The sequence below is a fragment of the Tamandua tetradactyla genome, chromosome 4, assembly GCF_023851605.1.
Source record: "Tamandua tetradactyla isolate mTamTet1 chromosome 4, mTamTet1.pri, whole genome shotgun sequence".
NCBI classification, from domain to species: Eukaryota; Metazoa; Chordata; class Mammalia; order Pilosa; family Myrmecophagidae; genus Tamandua; species Tamandua tetradactyla.
Genome location: NC_135330.1, coordinates 56,275,837 through 56,293,312, shown reverse-complemented (window position 1 = coordinate 56,293,312; position 17,476 = coordinate 56,275,837). Strand labels below are relative to the sequence as shown.

At 36.8% G+C, this 17,476-nt stretch overlaps 1 long non-coding RNA gene across 1 annotated transcript in view; it reads right to left on the bottom strand.

Annotated features, from left to right (window-relative positions):
• Nucleotides 1-2,172: 2,172 nt before the first annotated feature.
• LOC143678974 (uncharacterized) overlaps nucleotides 2,173-17,476 on the bottom strand; it is a 32,816-nt gene continuing 17,512 nt past the window's right edge. The window contains exons 3-4 of the long non-coding RNA XR_013173508.1: nucleotides 8,152-8,227; nucleotides 2,173-2,387 (exon numbers count right to left, since the gene is read on the bottom strand). This is a non-coding gene — a long non-coding RNA (uncharacterized LOC143678974). The remainder of the gene's footprint in view (nucleotides 2,388-8,151; nucleotides 8,228-17,476) is intronic.

The following is a 17,476-nucleotide window of genomic DNA, read 5'->3' as shown; positions in this document are numbered from 1 at the left end:
AATGTATCCTCTTTTATAGGACTCCAGTAATTTATCAGGACCCTCCCAAATGGGTGGAGACATGTTGTCACCTAATCCAGTTTAACAACCAGTCTTGATTAAATCACATCTCCAGGGAGATGATCTGATTACAGTTTCTAACATACAGTATTGAATAGGGATTATTCTGCCTTTATGAAATGGGATTTAGATTAAAACATGGCTTTTCTAGGGGACACACATCCTTTCAAACCAGCACAGTGGCCAACAGATCTATTGAGTTGATTAGTACAATGGGAATATTGTAACTGAAAGATGTGGGTAAGTAAAGACAACAAGTAACCAGAGGCCTGTCTTTGAATTATTAATGCACCTGATTCTAAATGTTGTGTGTTAATTCTTATTACTTCTCCTTATAACTGGCATTTGTTGATTCTGTTTTCAAATATCTTTTCCCCATTGGACACTTGTGAACAATTTTATGCTTAAAATGAGAGAGGCAGACATTCCTGGCAATGTGGGACAGAAGTCCTAGAATGAGCTGGAAATCAGCATCAAGGGATTGAGAAAACCTTCTCAACCAAAAGGGGGAAGGTTGAAATGAAACAAAGTAAAGTGTCAGTGGCTGAGAGATTCCAAACAGAGTGGAGAGAATTATCCTGGAGGTTATTCTTACGCATTAAATAGATATAGCCTTGTTAGTTAAGTTGTAATGGAGAGGCTGGAGGGAACTGCCTGAGAATGTGGAGCTGTGCTCCGGTGGCCATGTTTCTTGAAGACAATTGCATGATGATACGGCTGTCGCAGTGTGACTGTGAGGTTGTGAGATCTTTGTGTCTGATGCTCCTTTTGTCTACCTTATCGATGGACAATTAAAACATATGGATTAAAAATAAGTAAATAATAGGGGTAACAAATGTTAAAATAAGTTTAGTAGATTGAAATGCTGGTGATCGGTGAAGGGCAGGGGTAAGGGGTATGGTATGCATGAATTTTTTTCAGTCTTCTTTTTATTGCTTTTTCTGAATTGATGCAGATGTTCTAGGAAATGACCATGATGATGAATATACAACTATGTAATGATGGTGTGAATTATTGATTATATAACAAGAACGGAATGATCATATGATAAGAATGTTTGTGTTTGTATGTGGTTATGTATCATAAATAAAAAATAAATAAATTAAAAAAAGAAAAGGAAGGATAAGGAGAATGGTATGTATGAATTTTTTTCTGTTGTCTTTTTATTTCTTTTTCTGAATTGATGTAAATGTTCTAAGAAATTTCATGATGATGAATATGCAACTATGTGATGATATTGTGAATTACTGATTATATATGTGGAACAGAATGATCATATGTTAAGAATGTTTCTGTTTCTTTGTTGTCATATTTTTAAAAACAATTTTAAATTAATAAAAAAAAATTTTGAATGAGAAAGGCAAATTCAGGAATTCATTCCTGGACATATATGCAAAAGGAATCAAGGTCAGGGACCTCTCCTTCCCACTATACTGCTGTGTTTAGGAATTTGGACTTACATTGGCCAAGGAAAGGTAAGTTAAGAATAACAATTTTCAGTTATTTGATTGCTAGCTGGACCTCCCCTACTTTAATTTGTTATATTGAATTTTCTGCATTTGTTATCTCCGAGAATTAACTATATAAAGCCAAAATAAAATTGTTTTCCTTTTTGGGTTTGTTTTTGTGTAGTTCAACAGTGCCTGGCATGTATTTGAGAAGGAAACTCACTATTGGTGAAGATTCACGACAGCAGCAAAGGCAAGTTACATTTTAGTTCTATTTTTTGGACTGTCAGGCCCAGTTTTTTATGACAACCAACCAGATTCCAATATAAAGTGAACAGGAACTTGAATCAACAAGTTTGTTTCGTGTGTAAAGAGGAAAACACATTATGCATTTAGAGTATCACACATCGGAAAATAATTGTACTTACAATCCTGGCCCTCATGAAAAAAATGGATTAAGAAAATACTATTTAGAAAGAAAAAGATCTCTATTATTATTATGAAAATAACACATTAATTCTACTGAATACGGCAATTAGCAGAATGAATTATATTACAGGAACAACTTTCTGATATGTACTCCCCCCCCCATTAAATTCACTGGCTTTAAAGGCAAGACAAAGCAATGCAAATTGCAATGAATAAGAAGGTTGACCCTGGGAATTTTGGTTTATTTTGAAAACCAAGCACTTGTTTATCAAAATTAAACAAAAACCTGCCAATATTCCCATATCACAGTAATTAAGAGCAAGGCTTTGGGATCAGACCCACTTGGCTTTAGTCGTGGTCTCTCGGGTGCCGTCTCAGAACCTCGTGCCTTGCTGTAACCACACTGAAGCTAGTGCTCCATCTCTAAAACCGGGATAATATCAGTGTCTCCTTCAAAAGCATGTAAGGAAGAGATGAAACAAAACACTTCAATAATTTCAGTTATTACTGAACTCTATTCTTCAAGAAGCATTCAATTTAAGTACCAATAAAAATACTTTTAAACTTCATATTATTTCTACAACTATACTCAATAATCTCAAAGTGAGGTAGAACTAAAATACATGCTATTACAGTCAAGTTTACAGATGGAAAGTTTAGGGTAATATGTTAAATTTTTTTTATTGTGTGATATAACGCATATATAACACAAAGGAAGAAAAAAGCAATAGTTTTCAAAGCACTCTTCAACAAGTAGCCACAGGACAGATCCCAGAGTTTGTCATGGGCTACCCTACGATCCTTTCAGATTTTTCCTTCTAGCTGCTCCAGAACATTGGAGGCTAGAAAGAATAAAGATTTTTTATCATCACACTTGACCTTGTTTTTTTTCTTTTTTGTGAAAAATAACATATACACAAAAAAGCAATAAATTTCAAAGCACAGCACAATTAGTTGTAGAACAGATTTCAGAGTTTGGCATGGTTTACAATTCCACAACTTTAGGCTCCTACTTCTAGCTGCTCTAAGATAATGGGAACTGGGAAAAAACACACACATTAATTTAATGATTCAGCAATCAGATTTGTTTGTCAAACCCTACCTTCTCTGTGCAACTCTACCATCACTTTTGATCTTTCTATCCAACTCTTGAGGAGAATTTGGGCTATGGCCATTCTAACTTTTTCATATTGGAAGGGACTGTCAATAATATGGAGTAGAGAGATGGAACTAGCTGATGTTCTGGAGAGCTGAGCCCTCTAGGTTTCAGGACTTATCTGGTCCAGGGACCCACCTGAAGGTTGTAAGTTTCTGGAAAGTTACCATAGCACATGGAACCTTTGTAGAATCTTACATATTGTCTTACATATTGTTCTTTAGGATTGACTGGGATAGTTTTGGTTGGGGTTTGATAAGTATGATAGGTAGCAATGTCTAACTGAAGCTTGTGTAAGAGTGATATTCAGAGTAGCCTCTCGACTCTACTTGAACTCTCTCTGCCACTGATACTTTATTTGTTATACTTCTTTTTCCCTTTTTGGTCAGGTTGGAATTGTTGATCCTATGGTACCAGGGCTGGACTCATCCTTGGGAGTCATCTTCTACGGTGCCAGGGAGGCTTTCACCCTTGGATGTCATGTCCCACATAGTGGGGGAGGGCAATGGTTTCAGAGTTGGGCTTAGATAGAATGAGGCCACATCTGAGCAACAAAAGAGGTCCTCCAGTAACTCTCAGGCATACCTATAGGTAGGCTAAGCTTACCTGCTATATACATAGGGTAATTTTTATTAGAGTGTGCATTATATATGTTTATTCAAGAATTAACTTGCAGGTAGGGTTGTCCTTTAAATTGGGTATAAGAAGATTTCTCCTCCTTCCTTTTCTCTTTTTTCCTTCCTTCTTCCCATAAACTCTTTCTTTGGCTGTGGTGAACAATGTCCCTAGTATTGTAATAAGCATTGAAAATTCAAAGATAAGAAAGAGATAGTTCTTCCTTTTAAAAGAGTTAATTTACATATATATAAATATTTCTTTCCAGAAGATGTTAACTCTTACTCTGATGAGAAATCAGCACTCAATCTATTGGAGACTCCCTTGTACATTACACATTGCTTTTCTCTTGTAGCTTTCAGAACTCTCTTCTTGTCCTTTGCATTTGACAGTAAAACCAATATATGATGGGGTGTGTTTTTCCTCATTTTTACCCTGTTCGGTGTTCTCTGAGCTTCTTAGGTATGCATATTCAAGGCTTTTGCTAAATTTATGAAATTTTATGTCATTATTTCTTTTATATTCCTTCTTCCCCTTTCCCTCTTTCTTCTCCTTCTGGGACTCCCATAATATATATACTGACGTACTTCATGGTATCCCATAGCCTTCATAGGCTATCTTCACTTTCAATTTTCTTTTTAATTTCTGGTCCTCAGACTAATTCAGTTCAAGTGTCTAGTCTCCAAGTTCACTAGTTGTTTCTTCTGCCAGTTGCAATCTGCTCCTGAAACCCTTCTGGGAATTTTTCATTTCAGTTATTGTGGTATTCAACTCTAGTAATCCTATTTGGCTGTTTAAAAAAAATTCTTTTTTTATCTCTTTACTTAGACTCTTATATTGCTCATTCATTATTTTCCTCACATCCTTTAGTTCTTTCTCTGGACTTTCCTTCAACTCCTTGAGTATTTTTAAAAACATTATTTTAAAAGAGTTTGTTTGGTATGTCCACATTCTCTTCTTTATTGGTATTTTCTAGATTTTTATACTTTTCCTTTGGATGGGTCATCATTTTTTATTTCTTTGTTCATCTTGTACTCTTTTGTTGCACACTACGTATTTTAATATTTTCAAATGTTCACTCTGGAAATTACTCCTTGCATGTCTGTTTCTTGATTTTGCAATAGTTGGTGATAAGACAGAGATTCTCTTGAGCTTCGGCCCTCCTATCAGGAATGCCAGCCCAAAGCGATCGCAGTGTGCTGAGTTTTCCCTGCCTTTCTGGGCAAGTACCTTGTGATAGGTTTTGCTTTTTACTTGTTTACAAGAGTTTGGTTGTCTCCTCTTTCCCAGGATGCAGATCTCCCTCTCTTGGGTATTTGACACTGGTAGGCCTTTATCTGAGACTGTCCACTTTGATAATTTCTTACACTCCTTCCATTCTCTCACTCTGCTATTGCCTGGAGGGCAAATTCTTGGATGAGGGTTACCCCAGAGAAGACTTTCCCAAGTCAGTCTTTCCCAGACAAATAAGGCCACAGACCGAAGGGGGCACAGACCCCTCCCAAGTACCTTGGGGTGGGGATCAAGAAGGGCATCAAACTTTCTCCAATGGCTCCCCAAACCGGAGCTCTTCTGAGCTGCCCAGCAAATGTAACCCTTCAGCTAACTGCTCCCTACAGCCCCCTAAGAGACACTGTATCCTTAAATCTCCACTGCCTCTGCCCCTGTCCAGGGAGGGTTGAAACAACTGCTGCAGCTACCTTTTTTGAGACAGGTCTGAAATAGTAGCTGCCCTCAGAGCCAGCACCCAGAGATCTAAATTCACTATTTTAAAGCCGATCAGTGATTGGTCATGCTCACCCTTGTTCTTGGGGAAGAGGGTTTTTATATTCTTTTCTGTCACCAGTGAGCTAGGGTCTAGGATCTGGACCCTGGGGTGGTCTGCCATTTGAGTGGGGTATGGTCACAAGTAGTAACCCCTGGAAAAAACAATTTGCAGGGCTTTATAGTAATTTATCTGCCCTCTACCCCCATTCTTCCTAGGACACTGTACAGTATTCTTCTAGCCTCTGGAGTTTCAGAGTATTTGTTTTAGACAGTTCCTGTTTGTTTAATAGTTGTTTTGGTGGGAAAACTGAGTCCTAGAATCTCCTACTCTGCCAACTTCCATGGAGGTCCCCCCTGATTCTTTAACTAATTCTTCTTTGAACTTCTAGAATTTGCAGGTTTAGAATTTTCATCAAATTTGGAAAAATATTTATTCCCACAAATATTTTTTATATCCCCTTCTCTCTCTTTTCTTTTTGTCTTCTTATTATGTTTATATTAGAATGCTTGATGTTGTTTCACATTTTACTGTTGTTCTATTTATTTTATTTTGTGTTCAGTCTTTCTATTTCTGTAGTTGATATTGTATAGTTTCTATTGCTATTTCTTCAAGATGACTGATCTTTTATTCTACATTGTATGATTTGTATTAATCTTATCCCATTTATTTTTCATTTGAAACCTTTTATTTTTCATCTCTAAAAGATTGTTTTGCTTTTTTTTAAACCACCTACACCTTTTTCTATCATGGTTATACTTTCCTCTACTTTCTTGAACATAAGAATATACTTTTCTCCCTTTTTAACATGGGCAGGCACTGGGAATTGAATGCTGGTCTCTGGCATGGCAGGTGAGAACTCTGCCACTGAGCAATCATTGCCCACCCAAGAATATACTTTTTAAAGTTCTTTTTTACTAGTTCTATCGTCTGTGCCATATCTTGGTTAGTTTTAATTAGTTGCTTTGTCTCTTTATAATGGACTATATCTTCTTGATTCTTTGAATGTGTGGTAATATTTGATCAGATGTCAAATATTGTTTGTGAACCTGACCTTGTCAGGTACTAGGTATACCTCTATTTAAATATAGATATTCTTGATGTTTTTTCTGAAACATAATTAGGTTACTTAGATAAAGTTAATTTGTGCAGGGCATTCTCTTAAGCTTTCTTAGGCAAGATTAGAGTAGCCTTTAGTCTAGAGTAAATTTTGTCCTATAACTACAGCAATACCCTTTTGAGTAGTCTGCCTGATTCCTCATGTATTAAAAAGTTTTTCCCATTCTGCCTGGCAGTGACACTACTATTCTAGGTCCTATATGAGCTCTGGGATTGGTTTGCCTGCTCTTCTCAGGTGGTTCTTCACCTAGCCTCAGACAGTTTCCTCCCATGTATGCTCTGATCAGTAATCAACTGAAGACTCAAGGGGACAGGGTTGTTTTGGAAACATCCAGAGCATGTTTATATTATGCAGCTCTCTCCCTTACACTTCTTTGCCGGCCCTGCAAATTCCAGATGACTTAATCTTCTGTACTTTCAAGCGGTGTCTCCTGATCTCAGGGAGATTACTAGGTTCTACCTGAATTCTCTCTCCCTGTACTGTGGCATGGAAAGCTGGAGAAAGGTTAGGACTCAATTTGTTTCTCAGAGATATTTAAAATATTAATAAAATTTATTTTAGAATTAATTATGATAATTGTGAGAAAAGTATGATTTGACATACAAAATAATTTTTCTCACAATGATCTTTTCTGTTATGTTCTGGGTGAGGCGTATTTTAAAAGCCAAGAAAAGCAATTCTTCTGTGGAGAGAAAACTACTGTTTGTATACATATTTGTCCTATTTAATAGCCATTAAAAGCAATTTGTGTCTTTCTGTAGTTTTGGCACCTATAGGAATTCACAAAATATTTTCAGTGACAGTTGCTTGGTCTAAAGTCTACCTTTTCCTGAAGAATATAGAAGAATGTTAAAATTTGGAAGTCACCTTGGAGATCATCTAACCACTCAAGTTCCATATTTTACACGTGAATAATCCCAAATCCAATGTGTTAATCAATGTGGTCAATACCACAAAAACTTTCAGAGGCCTAGCCAGAACATAACCCATGGCACTCTGCCTTAGAGGGCTATACTATTTTGTTTTTCAAGCAATCAAGTTGATTTAGAGCTAGAGTACACAACTAAATGTATTTCACTTGTGGAAAACTGGTTCAGTAGACACAGAGTGAGATTACCCGAGGTGGCAACTTGTCATTTGTTCCATAGCGCACTTTTTATTACTGAAAGGGCTAGAAACTCTATTTGTCAGAATCCTGGCATTTAAAAATTCACCTCAAATGGTTCAAAAAGAGGAAATTTTAATTAAGTTACTTACAGAGATATAGTAAGGAATAAGAGAAAAGAAGAGCTATTAAGACAGTTATAGACTAGAAACACTGGGAAGCTGTTACTCATGCTTAGGGCTGAAAGAGCAAGATAAGAAAGTAATTTTACAGGAACCCAGTGTAGACCTGAACTATTTAGGAGGCTGTGCTATAGGAGCTCTAGGCATGGAGCAAAGTAACTTCCCTTTGAGACAATGTGCAAAAGCAGAGAGAGCTCAGAGAAGAAATATCCTGACTTTGCTATGTTCCCACCCTGATTTCTTGCCAATACCTTCTATTATTTGAACTCACCTGGAAGACAGTTAATAAGAGAACCTGCTGATATACCCACAGTGGTCAGCTTCCTGTGTCACAGAAAACAGCAGAGCTAGGAAAACATTGAATATGGAGATGAAGAGTAACCATCACAGCTACAGAAGCTCAAACCCCAATGACAATTTCTATGCAGACTGTTAAAAGATGAATGCACTCTGCTGGCTTTGAGGAAGTAGATCTATCTTAACCAGCTAAAACTTCTATTCCTGGATGGGCAAAAATATTTCAGGAGAGCTTCAGGGGAACCACTAGGTAAGTGACACCACCACTGGGAGTTTCAAACATGTTCTATAGCAGTCCACATTCTTTCTCCCATCCCATAAGTACTTAGAAACATGGGGAGATAATGTGTGTGTGTAGGTGAGTATGAGGGTGGCAGTAAAAGAAATATTGGAAAAAGAGGATATAGCATAGTTGCACACCAATAAGCACTGAGGCTTCTATCACTCAATGAATCCATTTATTCATTTATTCAAAAACACTTCTTGGAGGTATAACTGCAAATTGTACAATGTAATGCTCTAGGATAGGCACAGAGGAAAGGTTAGTGAAGCAGGGACAATAATGTGATTAAACTTAGATTCTACACTGAAGGGGTTTATAATATGAAATACCCAACTAAGAACAGGGATTAATCAGGTCGGTAATTAAAAGAAAATGCATATAGTAGCAATTAACAGAAAACTTGTGAAAGCCAGCTTAAGGGGAAAGAATAATTTATTATAAGATGAAATATTTCATGGAATTCAAAGCTTCAGCCAGGTTCTTGAAATCAGAAGTACTAAGTCAGGATTCTTTTCTCATCTATTCTCCATTCCTTTGGGATCCTCCTTATTCTTCCCTACACATCTACTTTTTCTCTGCACCTGACTTTCTCTGTTCTCACAGAGGACGTTATATTTCCTCCCAGAAGAGGAACTGAATTGTTTTCTAAATCCCATTTATAACCAAGGAGACCCTGGTTCAGTATGGATGAGATGACCATCCTGGTCCCATTCCACTGTGGTCAGAGTAGGGAACCGTCACCTGGACATGCTGCTCGGAGTTCCACATGTGTATATGAAAGAGCAAGGCAGATCTTAGATAGAGAAGGAATGGACCTACAGTCCTATAGTTGCCTACTAGAGCACATCAATTCAACAACAGTTTCTTTCAACTCAAAAAATGTCAACCAAACTGTTAAAAATAACCCAGGAAGTTTTAATTCAATATTTTATAGTCAATGTACTTGTCAATATATTTAATCATTTTAATATTTGTCCATTAAATAAGATTTAAGATTAGGTATGGTGGATGAGAGAAGAAATAGGAGAGGTAATTTTCCTGGTATATGGCTGTTTAACGTATAGAGGCCTGGAGAGAGAGAGAATGGGATGCAGGTGGAGGTTCTTAGAAACAAGATCTGCTTACTTTTCTACTCAATGTAATATTTTTTCCTGCTTTTAATGTGACCCTTTGGTAAGTAAAGCCACTGTGGTTTCACTTCAAGGTTGGAGTCCTTTCAAATGATAATAGTGATACTAATTATAATTCAATCTAACAGACTAATCAAATACATCCTTCTTATCCCATTTCTTCCTTTCATATTTTTCTTCCTAGAATTCCAGACTGAATTGATGTTACAATTTTTCATATCTGAGATCCAACAAGGATAGCAAATTAAACACTGAAGAGGAAAAAAATGAATTTTGTTTATTTCTTCTCTACATTGGCTTTAGTTTATTTCACAATAATGGCAAAGTCAACCTAAAAGGACCAATCAAATTGCACCTTCCTATTCAGACCATGTTCTAGTGATTAAAAGGCTACACCCCTGCCTGATAGCTGGGCTGATATTTGCTCTGAGACTTACTCTTGATGACATCAATATTTCTATCCAATAATCAGAAAGATGAGAAATAATTATTCTAGGTGTTTTGTAACATTATAAAATGTTCATCTTTACCACTGAAAATAAAGAAACATGGAATAAAGAGTTACATGTGACAGGTGACGTGCGAATTGACCTTCCTTGTCTCCCCATTAATTTACATTGGCTGCACACCTTTCATTTTACTAGTCTTGGAGAGCTCCCTCTAACTGACTGTCTTCTCTCTTCCCTTGACTTACAAATCAATTTCCATGTTATTGTTTTGCAAAACAAAGTCAGACTTCTCTTTCATAGTACAAGCTTCCCACTTATATGATCCTTTTTATAAGTATATACTTTATCGGAGTCTAGTATTTTCTGGGAAACTCTCCACATTTATCAGTTATTTCAGTAACTGAGTTTTATGTCTGCTCCATCTTCTAGCCTTTAGTCTCACCAAGGGTGCTTCTGACATCCTGATTTACAATTCCTTGATTCCTCTTATTTTATTAAAATTTGCCCCACTCATCTATCATATTTTTCATCATCTCTCAGAATGATTCAGCTTAAAGATCACAAATTATGAATTTATATTTTCTGACTGCAAATTCCAGTTCTTTCACCAACTGCTATTTGTAACAATTCTATAGGAAATAAGTTTGTATATGTCCTTGATGGTTTGTTCTCAGGGGAAATGCCTAATGGAATTGTTATGTTATAAGCATTAGGTATTTCGTGTTGTTCTCAAAATTAGTACCAGTTTACATACCTGCTATCTCGTAATATTGTCTGACTTCTAAATATTTATCACTCAGATGGTTGTAAAAATTCTTTCATTGTAGTTTTCATCTTCCTACATGTTCTTGAGTGATTTCTTCTGTGAACAGCATTTTTTTTGTGAGGTTTCTCTTTATCTTATCAATTTATAAGCTTTTAAAATATATATTATAAATACTAATCTCTTATCTGCTATATATTTTGCCAATATCATCTCTAAATCTAGGCAACACATTGTTTATGCATCCTTTGTCATAGTGAAGTCACATTTATCAGTCTGTTTTTTATGAATTGAATCTTTGCATCTTGGATAAGAAGTGCTTTGCTACACTTGTATCATAAAACATCACCTATTTTTTTGACTTTTTAAGGTTTTATTTCCATATTTGATCTTAACTCAGTGTAGACTTATTTTTTTGTGTGTGCGTGGAGATATAGTTTTATTCTTCCATATGATTTAAATTTGTCCATAACACTTAGTCATTTCTTTTACCAGTGACCAAAAAGGTCATCACTATGCTATTCCAAGTTCTTATATTGCACATTTGTGAGTTCTTTATTTTATTCATGGGTCTGTTTGTCTAGCCCTACATCAACACCACTCCTATCTTTATTATTCATATTTATAACTATTTTTGGAAGTTCCTGATTTACTCTTTTATAAATAATTTACAATGAATTATTTTGGATTAAGTTTTTGGTTAATTGGGGGGAAATTGATATCATTATGATATCATTCTCATAGTTTACCTATTTATTTAGTTCTGGTCCTGTTAAATTCAATAAAGTTCATTCTTTCACGATCACACTTTTTTTGAACAACTCTAGGTCAGATATAAGAACAGGGGCATCACTGACAAAATGGAGTTTATATTCCAACCAGATAAAACTATATATATAATATGTAAATAAACCACATAGTACGCTAAGAGTGACAAATGCTAAGGGAGCATAAAAAGTAAAACAGGGTAGTGGACAACAGTTTGTAGAAGTCATGGGATAAAAGCAGTGGATTTAAATGTAAGTAGGGTAGCCCAGATAGATCTAATTGAGGAAGAACATCTAAGCAATACTTGAAGGAGGTGAAAGAAGGAAATTTTAGACAGGATCAACTGCCAGGGCAAAGGTTCTAACATAGGATCTTGCCTGAAGTATTCTAAGAACTACAATGAGATCTGGAGAGAAATGAATGAGGCAGGTAGAGAGTCAGAGAAATAATGAAAGGGGTCACAACATCTAGGATCTTATGGGCTCCCAAGGTATTTTGACTTTATTTTAAGGTAACTAAGAGCCTCACAAAGTTTTGAACAAAGGAGTGTTATGATTAATCTGACTGACGTACTGAGGACAGATTAAAGGAGATAAGGGTGGAAGCAATGAAGCCAATTAGGGAACTTTCAGGAATACAGGCGAGACATGATGGTAAATCAAATCATAGATATGGCAGAAAAGGTGGTTGAATTTTTTATATATTTTAAAGGCAAAGCTTTCAGAGTTTCCTGCAGAAAAGGATGTGGGATATAAGTAAAAGAAGAATCAAGAGGATGCCAAGAATTTTGGCCCCAAAGAGGGAATACTTATTTATTGCAATGTGGAAGGCTGGCAGGCAAAATGATTAGAAATTAGTATTGGGCTTAATTAATTTTTAGATGACTATTAGATATACTTGTGGACACACTGAGCAGGAAAGTAAATATGCAAATCTATAATTTAAGGGAGAGGTCTGCACTGAAGGTATAAATTGTAGGATTGTCAGAACATTGACAGCATAAACCTTGAGACTCGATGTTATGAACAACGGAATAAAAGTTACGTAGAGGAAAGAGTAAACCCAAGGACCAAGGATAAGAGAAAGAAAAGACCAGAGAGAAGAGAAAGAACTTGCAAAGGATACCAAAAAGGGTCAATCAGTGGGTAGGAGGAAAACCAAATCAATGAGGTGAATAAAATTTACTAGGAAGAGGAATGATCCTTCTATAAGGCTAATTAAGATGGAGAATGACATCTGATTATTCTATCTAGTGATTGGTGATTGGTCACCTTGAAATGAGAAGTTTTGGTAAATTGATGATAGTGAAAGTCTGTTTGGAATTTGGTTTAAAAGACACTCTGGAAAAGAAATAGAGTTTGGTTAATCTGTGAGTTTTTGTTGCAAAATGGGAAAAAGAATTGATTCAGTAGATGTCAAAGAACGCTGGATCAAAAGATTTCACTGTAATCAAAAAAAAGATCATGTATCTATTTTATCTGTATTAATGCCAGTAATAATGAAGAGAAAGACATTTTGACTTAGGAGGCAAAAAGGAGTTGCTGGAATAATGTCTTTAAAGAGAGCAGAGGGGTCTAGTAGAAGGAGGAAAGGATCACCAAAGACTACTACTCCCTTTGGTAATTGTCAAGAAAGCAATACATATGATTTCATATTCTAGTCTAGTTAGTGGGTAGATATATTGTTGGTAGTCTATGGAATTCTCCTTCTAGATGTTTACATTTTCTCAGTGAAGAGGAATCTAGGTTATCAACTGAGAGAAAGAATAGGTGTTAGGGTTTTGTATAGAGAAAGAAGAGAAGATCATCTAGGAGTGTGGGAGGTTGAATGAACTAAGAAAATACGATATTAATGCCCGTCATCAATATGGGGCTCACTTGAGACTTTTGGGATTTGATTTAGGTTAAGATCAATCAGTGTGTTTTCTTTAGCTGGATTTAATTAGGATTGGGGTTTTGCAAAGGTAGTATGACAAAATCAGAGGAAACAAAATATTGAAGGTATATGCAAGGGCTTGCTTATAATGACTGACAATGGAATTTAAGCTGGGTGGATAAGAGAACAGGTACATAAAAGGGTGAAAGAGAGTGGCATGGGATAATAACAATTAATTAGAAGCTTCAGTGGCCTAGAATACCGTAGGAATCAGATGCTAAGAGGAAGTGTGGTCAGAGGTGGGTGCCTGAAAGTGAGATTATGGAAAGGCTGAACTTATTGATAAAGACAAGGTCAGGGGTATGACCATAGCAATGAGTAAGTGAGGTAAGTTCGGTAAAAATATCGTTAAAAAAAGAAATTCAATATGTAGATGTCAAGTTCAATTTTGAATCAGAAATATAAAGATCAACAGATAGACAAAGTTAAGAAGTTTTAATTGCATCATGAATGCAATACAAATTTATGACAAGGGAATTAATATATCATATTGGTCTTTTCAGAAAATCACTTGGGTAAAGGATAGAACAGTAGCCAATATCTTATACAAAATAAACCAAAGCCAGAACATGGTGGAAAAACGTTAACATGCTTAAGCAAGGAATACACAGAAAAACCCCAAATCTGTCAACCTGAATTTTACATCTAGTGAACATATCCTGGCAAGAATGAAGGTGAAATTAAAAAATATCTAGATTAAAAGAAAACTAAGAAGTATTTTCAAACAGATCTGCTCATCAAGAAATATTTAAGAAATTTTTTTGAGATTGTTATGGATTGAATTGTGTCTCCCGCAAAAGAAAATATGTTGATGTGCTAATCCCCATTACCTCAGAACGTGACCTTATTTAGAAATAGGGTCATTAAAAAGTGGAAAAAGGTAAGATAAAATCAAGACATACTGGAATAGGATGGGCCCTTAAAGCAGTACGACTGGCCTCCTTATAAGAAAGGAAAGGATAAACAGAGAGACAGGAGGGGGAACATCATATGACAAATGAAGTAAAACATGCCATGGATCATTTGCAAACCATTTCCAGAAGCCATGAGAGAAGCACTGAACAGATTCTTTTTTACAGATTTCAGAGGAAGCATGTTCCTATTGACATATTGATTTCAGACTTCTAGCTTCCAGAACTGTGAGAAAATAAATTTCTGTTGTTTAAATTCATTGAGTTTGTGGTACTTTGTTACAGTAGCCCTCAGAAACTGAGATAAGAGTTGTGGTGGTTTGAAGTTATATTTACCCCAGAAGGCATTTTCTTAAATCTAATCCATTTCTATGGGTGTAAATCCATTGTAAGAAGACCTTTTGTTGAGGCTACAGAAGTTAGTGTGTCACTCAATTTAATTAGGTTGGGTGTTAATCCTATTACTGCAGTTCTTTATAAACAGGATGAATGAAGAAGGAGGGAGAGAGAAAGAGAGAATATGCCATGGAAGCAAGAAGCTGAAGTCAGTGAAACTCAGGAAAGAAGGGAAAGACAAGCTGTCATGGTCAGCTTCATGTGTCAACTTGGCCAAGTGGTGGTACCTGTTTGTCTGGTTGGGCAAATGCTGGCCTGTCTGTTGCAATGAGGACATTTCATAGAATTAAATCATGATCACGTCAGCTGCATCCACAGCTGATTCCATTTGTAATCAGCCAAGGGGATTGTCTTCTGCAATGAGTGGTGCTCAATCTAACTACTGGAAGCCTGTTAAGGAGGATTCAGAAGAGATAGGCTCTCCTCCTGCTTCAGCAGGTGAGCCTCTCCTGTGGAGTTCATCCAGACCCTCCATCAGAATTGTCAGCTTCACAGCCTGCCCTGCAGATTTTGGACTTTGTGTTCCTGTAGTCATGTGAAACACTTTTATAAATTTTATATTTGCAAGTGTTCTCTGTTGATTCTGTTTCTTTAGAGCACACTAACTAATACACAAGCAGATACCACCATGTGCCATGCCTTGCAACACAGGAGCCAAGGATCACTGGGAACCATTCTTCAGGAAGGAAGCATTGCCTTGATGATGCCTTATTTCGGACATTTTCTTAGTCTTCAAACTGTAAACTAATAAATTCTTATTGTTTAAGCTGAACCATTTCATTGTATTTTGTTTAAGAAGCCTAGGAAACTAGACCACATTTTGGTGCCAGAAGAGTGGGGCTCTTCTACTGCAAATACCACCATGTGGCTTTGGAATTGGGTAATGAAAACAGGCTGAAAAAATTGTGGGGTGCTTGGTAGAAAATGCCTAGATTGCTTTGAAGAGATTGTTGGTAGAAATGTGGGTGATCCACATTTCTTCCACTGAGGCCTTAGACAGAAATGATGAAGGTGTTATTGGAAACTGGAAGAAAGGTGACCCTCATTTTAAAGTTGCAGAGAACTTGGTAAAATTGATATCTGATATCAGATGGAAGACAGGATTTGAGAGTGATGAGCTTGGATATTTAGCTGAGGAGATTTCTATGGTAAGTGTGGAAAAGGAAGCCTGATTTCTCCTTGCAGTTTATAATATAATGCAAGAGGAAAGCTGAGAATTGAACACCAGGGCACACAGAAACAGAAGTTATGAGCTTCTGGAAAGTGAGTCAACAGAGAATACCTCCACGTGAGGGTGTAACCGACCATGGATCCAATCAGGCATTTTTACTTCAAGTCAGGAAGGAGCTGTAGTTACCTAGGGAGGATCTGTGGAAAGTCCTACTGTATCATGTACTGGATCTATGTGTACTACATGCAAAATCAACAAATGTTTTGTGAGATCTTTATGAAAGCAACCACTACCAGCCTGGACTAAAAGGGACAGAAAATGGGTAGAATGAAGGAAAGTAACTTCAAGAGCAGGACCATGGAAGATGAGGTCTGGACCCAAGAGGTCAGACCAAGAAAGTAGACCCTTCCAAATGTATGAAAAGATGAGTATGCCCTGCCACTTGGAGAGGGTGGTGGGCTTTCTGTCCTATTGTTCATAAAGAGTGACACTACTCCCGGTTTCTCAGATGCCTCAAGGATTGTGGAAAGTCTGGCTGCCATCTTGATGCTTGAAGAATTGAGAGCCTTTACTACAGTGTTCCAGGAGAGCATGGCTACCATGTAAGAACTTGGAAGAGTTGGAGCTATTGCTCCATTAGGCCCAGAAGACAAAGTTATGCAGGTGACTCTAAGACCTTGAAATCTAATGAAGTATGTCCTACAGGGTTTTGGAATTGTTTTGGAACTGTGATCCCAGTTTTTCCTCTAATTTTACCCTGTGGAATGGTAATGTTGGCCCTATGCTTGTCTCTCCTCTGTACATTGGAAGCAGATATCTTGTTCTCTAGATTTCACAGGTCCACAAATGGAGGGGAATTGTGCATCAGGACAGATCACACCTAGGACAAATTTTGATGAAACGGTACCTAATATTGTTACTAAAATGGCTTAAGGCCTTTGGTATATTGTGATGGAATAAACGCATTTTGCATATAGGAATACATGCTTTGGGCGGGGAGAGGTGGAATGTGCTGTTACGTACCCCATTATATATGTACCCTAGAAAGGACCATGTTCTCTTAAACCATTCCTGTGGATGAGAGACCTTTAGTGGGTGGAGCCTTTTAATAAGAGTACTTCAATTTAGTTGTGATCCACTTCATTCAGGATGGGTCTTAATCCTATTACTGGAGTCCTTTATAAACAGAAGGAATACATAGAGAGAGAAATAGCCCTGGAAGCAAGAAGCTGAAATCAATGACACCTAGGAGAGCAGAGAGACAATAGCAGATGTCACCATATGCCTTATCCAGTGGCAGAGAAGCCAAGGATCACCAATAGCTGGTCTTCAGGAAGAAAGTATCACCTTAATGCTGCTTTGATTTGAATATTTTATAAGCCTCAAAACTGAAAGCTAATAAATTCCCATTGTTCAAGTTGAACCATTTCATGTATTTGCTTTAAGTAGCCTAGGAAACAAACTGGAATGAAGGGAAATAAAACCAGATGGAA